Source organism: Symphalangus syndactylus, chromosome 3, assembly GCF_028878055.3.
Source record: "Symphalangus syndactylus isolate Jambi chromosome 3, NHGRI_mSymSyn1-v2.1_pri, whole genome shotgun sequence".
Lineage (NCBI taxonomy): Eukaryota > Metazoa > Chordata > Mammalia > Primates > Hylobatidae > Symphalangus > Symphalangus syndactylus.
Genome location: NC_072425.2, coordinates 15,149,293 through 15,155,837, shown reverse-complemented (window position 1 = coordinate 15,155,837; position 6,545 = coordinate 15,149,293). Strand labels below are relative to the sequence as shown.

At 54.7% G+C, this 6,545-nt stretch overlaps 1 long non-coding RNA gene across 1 annotated transcript; it reads left to right on the top strand.

The window, feature by feature from the left end:
- The first annotated feature begins 38 nt into the window (after positions 1 to 38).
- LOC129478797 (uncharacterized) lies at positions 39 to 2,236 on the top strand. The gene is made up of 2 exons (XR_008656474.2): positions 39 to 438; positions 1,859 to 2,236. It is a non-coding gene; the product is annotated as an uncharacterized lncRNA (long non-coding RNA).
- The last annotated feature ends 4,309 nt before the right edge of the window (positions 2,237 to 6,545 follow it).

Sequence of the window (6,545 nt, the reverse complement as noted above, 5' to 3'; positions counted from 1 at the left end):
GTACTTCCTGCCCGCTCCGACTCAGGGTGGTCCACATGGCGACAGCGCCCCCTGTGGGCTCGGAGGACCTCGGCGCGTCCCGGGGCACGACCGCCCGGCCGACTCGGGCGATGTCCAGTGGGCGGCCCCAGCGGAGTGGGGCAGTCGGGGATCGAGCCAAGCCAGATCCGAGACTAAAGCGGGCCCGCCCCTTCCTGCCAGGGCCCGGCCCGGCTCGGCTTCGCCCTGCGATCCCGCCCGCGACCGCTGGGCGCCGTCCGAGTTCCGCCGGTCTTGCTCCCCGGCCCTGCCGCTGCCCCACTGGCGCTGGGCGCCCCTGAGAGCTAAGCTCATCAGACACTGCCCCTTCCGGCTCGGCCTGGCCCTCGCCTTCCCTGAAGAGGGGCCGGGCCACCTCTGTCACCACCCGGCCCGCTGACTGGAATGATGAGGACCAGGGTACTCTCACGTCCCGTCCTCAGTTTCTTATTCTCTGTCCCAGGGAGCACCTAGCCAGGACGGTTGCCAGCCCTCTCCACCTCTGCCTTGATGGACTCAATGAATCTTGTTTTTTGTTTGTTTGTTTGTTTGTTTGAGACGTAGTCTCGCTCTGTCGCCCAGGCTGGAGTGCAGTGGCACGATCTCGGCTCACTGCAACTTCCGCCTCCCGGGTTCAAGCGATTCTTCTCTCTCAGCCTCCCGAGTAGCTGGGAGTACAGGCGCTGGCCACCATGCCCAGCTAATTTTTGTATTTTTAGTAGAGACGGGGTTTCACCATTTTGGCCCGGCTAGTCTCGAACTCCTGACCTCGTGACCCTCCCACCTCAGCCTCCCAAAGTGCTAGGATTACAGGCATGAGCCACCGTGCCCGGCCCGAATCTTGTGTATTTTTTTTTTTTTTTTTTTTTGAGACGGAGTCTCGCTCTGTCACCCAGGCTGGAGTGCAGTGGCGCGATCTCGGCTCACTGCAAGCTCCGCCTCCCGGGTTCACGCCATTCTCCTGCCTCAGCCTCTCCAAGTAGCTGGGACTACAGGCGCCCGCCACCACGCCCAGCTAATTTTTTGTATTTTTAGTAGAGACGGGGTTTCACCATGGTCTCGATCTCCTGACCTCGTGATCCGCCCGCCTCAGCCTCCCAAAGTGCTGGGATTACAAGCGTGAGCCACCACGCCCGGCCTCTTGTGTATTTTTTAGAGACAGGGTCTCACTCTGTCTCCCAGGCTGGAGTGTATTGATCACGACTCACTGCAGCTTTGAACCCCTGGGCTCAGGCGATCCTCCTGCCTCAGCCTCCCGAGAAGCTGGGAACACAGGAGTGTGCTACTGCCTGTCTCTGAACTTGGATTTCCTCATCTGTAAAATGGGTAGAATCCCCAGCACTTTGGGAGGCCAAGGCAGGTGAATCACCTGAGGTCAGGAGTTTGAAAATGCAGACCGGCCTGGCCAATATGATGAAACCCTGTCTCTACTAAAAATACAAAAATTAGCCGGATGTGGTGGCGGGCGCCTGTAATCCCAGCTGCTCGGGAGGCTGAGGCAGGAGAATCACTTGAACTCGGGAGGTGAAGGTTGCAGTGAGTGGAGATCGCACCTCTGCACTCCAGCCTGGGCAATAAGAACGAAACTCTGTCTCAAAAAAAAAAAAAAAAAAGGTATAATCACACTCACCTGAGATGCTGGAGCCAGCGCACTGTAATTGTTGGTGGAAGTGGAATTCAGTGGCAAGGAACCAAAACCCTCTGGTTCAGGAAGGAGGGGCGGAGTGGGCAGCCGGGTTTAAGCCCCTTTAGGGCAACACCAGCTTGGGCTTCCTAGAAGCAGCTCCAGGCTGCAGAGTCCACGGCTGCCAGCACGTTTCTGCCTTGGTTCTCGCTGTAGGAAAGAAATTTCTCCCTGGGTGCAATCGGGAAATTCTGCTCACACGAAAATGGACATTTCCAGCTTGCCTTGGAAAAACCACTTTTCTGGAGTCGAGGCACCTCCCCTTGGGCCACACATTTGAGCCTCCTCTTTCATCTGGAGTCTGCGGGGGAGCCTTGATGCCTTTTTGGTTCTGGGAAGCTGACGACGAAGAGGGATTTCCTGCCCCAGCAGTCCACATCGCAGCGTTGGCCTCCTGGGCCTTGCTCTACCAAGTTGGGCCCCTCTCCCTGGAACCTGCCAGACAGCGAGAGTTGCCCAGCCCAGGAAAAAAACATTTAAAGGCGCATTTCAAGACAATCCGATGGGTCTTAGGAGTAAACATTTTTATATTTATTTATTTATTATTATTATTATTTTTCAGCTGGAGTCTCACTCTGTTGCCCAAGCTGGAGCACAATGGCAGGATCTCAGCTCACTGCAACCTCCAATCCCTGGGTTCAATCCTACCAGGTAGCTGGTATTACAGGCATGTGCCACCACGCCAGGCTAATTTTTGTATTTTTAGTAGAGACGGGGTTTCACCATGTTGGCCAGGCTGTTCTCGAACTCCTGACCTCAGGTGATCCACCCGCCTCAGCCTCCCAAAGTACTGGGCTTACAGACGTGAGCCCACCACGCCCAGCCAGATGAAACATTTTTAAATGGGCAGAGTAAGGCCCTCTATCATGAGCAAAACAAACTGTACAAGAAAACCCAAAGCATGTCCAGGTCCAGCAACGAGCCTCGACCAGCAAGGTTGAGGGTGCGGCAGCAGCAGCTGGTAACTGCTGGCTCTGGTTGTTAAAGCTGTTGTCAGATCCAATGACAGGCTCTCGGAAAACCGCCCCCAATGCCAGGCATTCAGAATGCCTCAGTTTGCTTCCTCTTCCAGTACCTAAAGGAGCAGGAAGGAGGGGTGGGGGTGGGCAGCTGGGTTCAAGACCCTTTACGGCAACACTAGCCTGGGCCTCCCAGAAGCGACTGCAGACCACGAGGGTCCACAGCTCCCGGCACATGTCTGCCTTGATTCTTGCTGAGGGAAAGAAGTATCTTCCCGAGGGAAATCGGGACATTTTGCTCACAGGGAAATGGAGATTTTCCAACTTGCCTTGTAAAAATCAGAAGGGCCCAAATTCTCACCAGACAGCGATTTGCATCTGGATGGGGCGCTTGCCCTGGGTGCACCTGCCTGGGCATGACTCTGAGGGTTTGGAAGCGTCTGCCCCTTCTTGAAGGGTCCCCCACCCTCTCAATGGATCGCAAAGCCCTGAACGGTACAGCCGCTCTCAGGCGACCCAGGTCTTAGCCCCTCTCTCGTTTGATCACACCACACATTTGATCACATGACACCATGCCCGTGTTGAGTCAGGCCTTGGTCTCCTCACCTATGTGATGGCCCTCAGCCCTCAGGAGATGGAGGCCTGACTTACCCAAGGGCACATGGCGAGTAACTGGGGGAGGTGCAGTCCCGTGGGGTCCCAGTGGAGCTGAGTGGGCTGACTTCGTCTGAGCCCTGCTTTTGCCCTAGGGCCGCTATAACAAGGTGCTACAAACCTGATGGCTTAAAACAACAGAAATTCACTCCTTTACAGTTCTGAAAGGTCAAATTCAAGGTGTGGGCAGGGCCACACTCCCTCCAAAGACTCCAGAGAAGGTCCCTTTCTTGCCTCTCTCACACCTGGTGACCACAGGGGTACCTCGGCTTGGGACAGCAGCACCCCAGTCTCCACCTTCCTCTGTCTCCACAGAGCCTTCTTCCTGCTGTCTGTGCCACTGTCCAAATCCCCCGCTCCCTTCTTTTTCTTTTTGTTTTGTTTTGTTTTGTTTTGTTTTTTGAGACAGAGTCTTGCTCCGTCGCCAGGCTGGAGTGCAGTGGTGCGATCTTGGCTCACTGCAATCTCTGCCTCATGGGTTCAAGTAATTCTCCTGCCTTAGCCTCCCGAGTAGCTGGGACTACAGGCGTGTGCCACCATGCCCAGCTAATTTTTTTTTTTTTTTTGTATTTTTAGTAGAAACAGGGTTTCACCATGTTGGCCAGGATGGTCTTGATCTCTTGACCTTGTAATCTGCCCGCCTCCGTCTCCCAAAGTGCTGGGATTATAGGCGTGAGCCACTGTGCCCAGCCTTCCCCCTCCTTTCTAAATGGGCATGGGTCACTGGATTTATAGGGCACACCCAAATCCATTATGGCCACATCTTAATTTGATTACATCTGCAAAACCCCTTTTTCTGAACAAGGTCACGTTCCAGGCACCAGGACTAGGACTGGAACATACCTTTTTGGGGAGCACACGTAAACCCACTGTCACGAGTGACCCTAGGCATGGCCCTTCTGGTCTCTGGGCCTCAGTTTCCTCACCTATAACCTGAGGGCCCTCCCAGCTCTGACAGTCTTGGAGCCAATGACGAACTCCTTGACGTGGCTGGTGGGCTCTGCCGACAGAGAAGGAGTGAGGGGGGCCATTATAGTAACAATAACACGAGTCTACTTGTATATACGGAGACCCTTGTACGTGCCAGGCACTAGATACGCTGAATGTTTGGTGCACTGATCTCCCTAAATCCTGTTAAGTAGGTGATATTGTTACACCATTTTACAAAGAAACGGGCTCAGAGAGGTTTGGGCGCTTGTCCCAGGCTGCACTGTGAGGTTGGGCCTCCAGCCCCGGTCGGTGCAATCTTTCCACGCTTCTGGCCTCCGAGACTTGAGTGTTCTCAGCTCCTCCAGCTCTGGGCTCACAAGTCTAGACATTCAGGAGGGGGAGCTGACCCCGCCCTCTCACAGCCCTAGGGCACCATCCCGTGGGGCCGGCCCTGCTGCCTGCTCGCCGCCGCCCAGGCTCCTAACTTTAGAGGGCTTTGTGCCCCCTGACCTCCCTCCTGTCAGCAAGGGCAGACTTGTTTCCTCCATCTGCCTCCCATTAGGGCTCTGTCACTCAGGGCCCCTGGTTCCAGCTCTCCGCTTCTCTCTCTTTTCCTTGTCACTGCCACTCACTGCCTGGCCAGCCCAGCCCCTTCCTGCCACCCACCTCCAGAGATCTTCAGCAGGATGGGGGTCCTGGGGACAAGGACCCAGAGCTCAGCTCTGTCCCTGCCTCCTACTCCTCAGGGAGTTTGGGAGTCACTCTGACTCGCCAATGTACAGAGGGGGATGACCTTAATATATAAAGAGCTGCTAAAAATCAACAACAAGAAGGCAAAAACACCAATAGAAACATGGGCAAAGGACATGCACAGGCAAGTCACAAAGGATGAAAAATGGTCAAAAAACAGGGATAGACGCTCAGCCTCTCCTGCGGTCCAACAATGATGGTAGCTGGTAACACGTGGGGTCCTTCTCTATAACAATCCAACAGAGCCCATTACAGAATAGCAGGTACCATATGGTCCCATTTAGGAAAACGTGTGTGTGCGTGTGTGCAGGAATCATTCTTGAAGGCCCCATGCTGAGATGTTAATGGTGGTTGTTTTGGGTGTTGGGATCTGGGAATTTTTACTCTTCTTTGTATGTGGATATATTTCCTCTTTTTTCTCCAATAAGTGTGTCTTACCTGAGACTTATTAATAAAACATTATGTAAGCCCAGGGCAGAGAATCAGGCTCTGATACCCCTCCTGGGGTTGAAGGCAGGCCTTGAACACCAGCGGGGGGTCCAGGCCTGTCCATAAAGCCTTCTCCCTCTCCCAGCCCATGGAGTGACAGCCTCCTCCTCAGCACGCAGGCCACTCACCCTGGAGGTCCCCTCAGCCTGGACTAGCGCTTCGCTCACCTTCCCCCCGAGTGGCCGTGAGTCCACCGGCCCGCCCGCCCAGGCTGGCTGTAGGAATGGCCAATCGGCTGCAACTGTGGCCTCTGCTCGAGTGTGTCCCGGTCCCATGCGTTCAGTAAGAAGCTCAACAAGTCTCATCAGCTCATCGTGACACCCCAGGAAGTGACCCCAGGACTCCGGTGTCATAGTGTAGGAGAGATGGCTGACCCAGCCAAGGTCGGCGAGTGAGGGGCCCAGGGAGGGGGCTTCACACCCAGGGCCTGGCTTCCAACCCCTACTGCAGCCCCGCGAAGGGCATATTCACACTTGCACACACACCACTCAAATACACTCACACACGCTCACACGCACCACACACACCACTCACACACACCACTCACACGCACCACTCAAATATTCACACATGCTCACATGCACCACTCACACTTGCACACACACCACTCACACACACACCACTCACACACACACCACTCACACTTGCACACACACCACTCAAATACACATGCTCACACACACCACACACACCACTCACACACACACCACTCACATACACTCACACACACGACACACACCACTCACACACATCACTCACACACACCACTCAAATACACGCTCACACGTACCACACACACCACTCACCACCACTCAAATACACTCACACACGCTCACATGCACCACACACACCACTCACATCACACACACACCACTCACACACACCATTCACACACATCACTCACATACACTAGCACACACACCACTCACACACTCACACGCACCACACACACCACACATACACATCACACACACACCACTCACACACACTAGCACACACACCACTCACTCATACGCACCACTCACACATACCACTTACACACCACTCACCCATACACACAC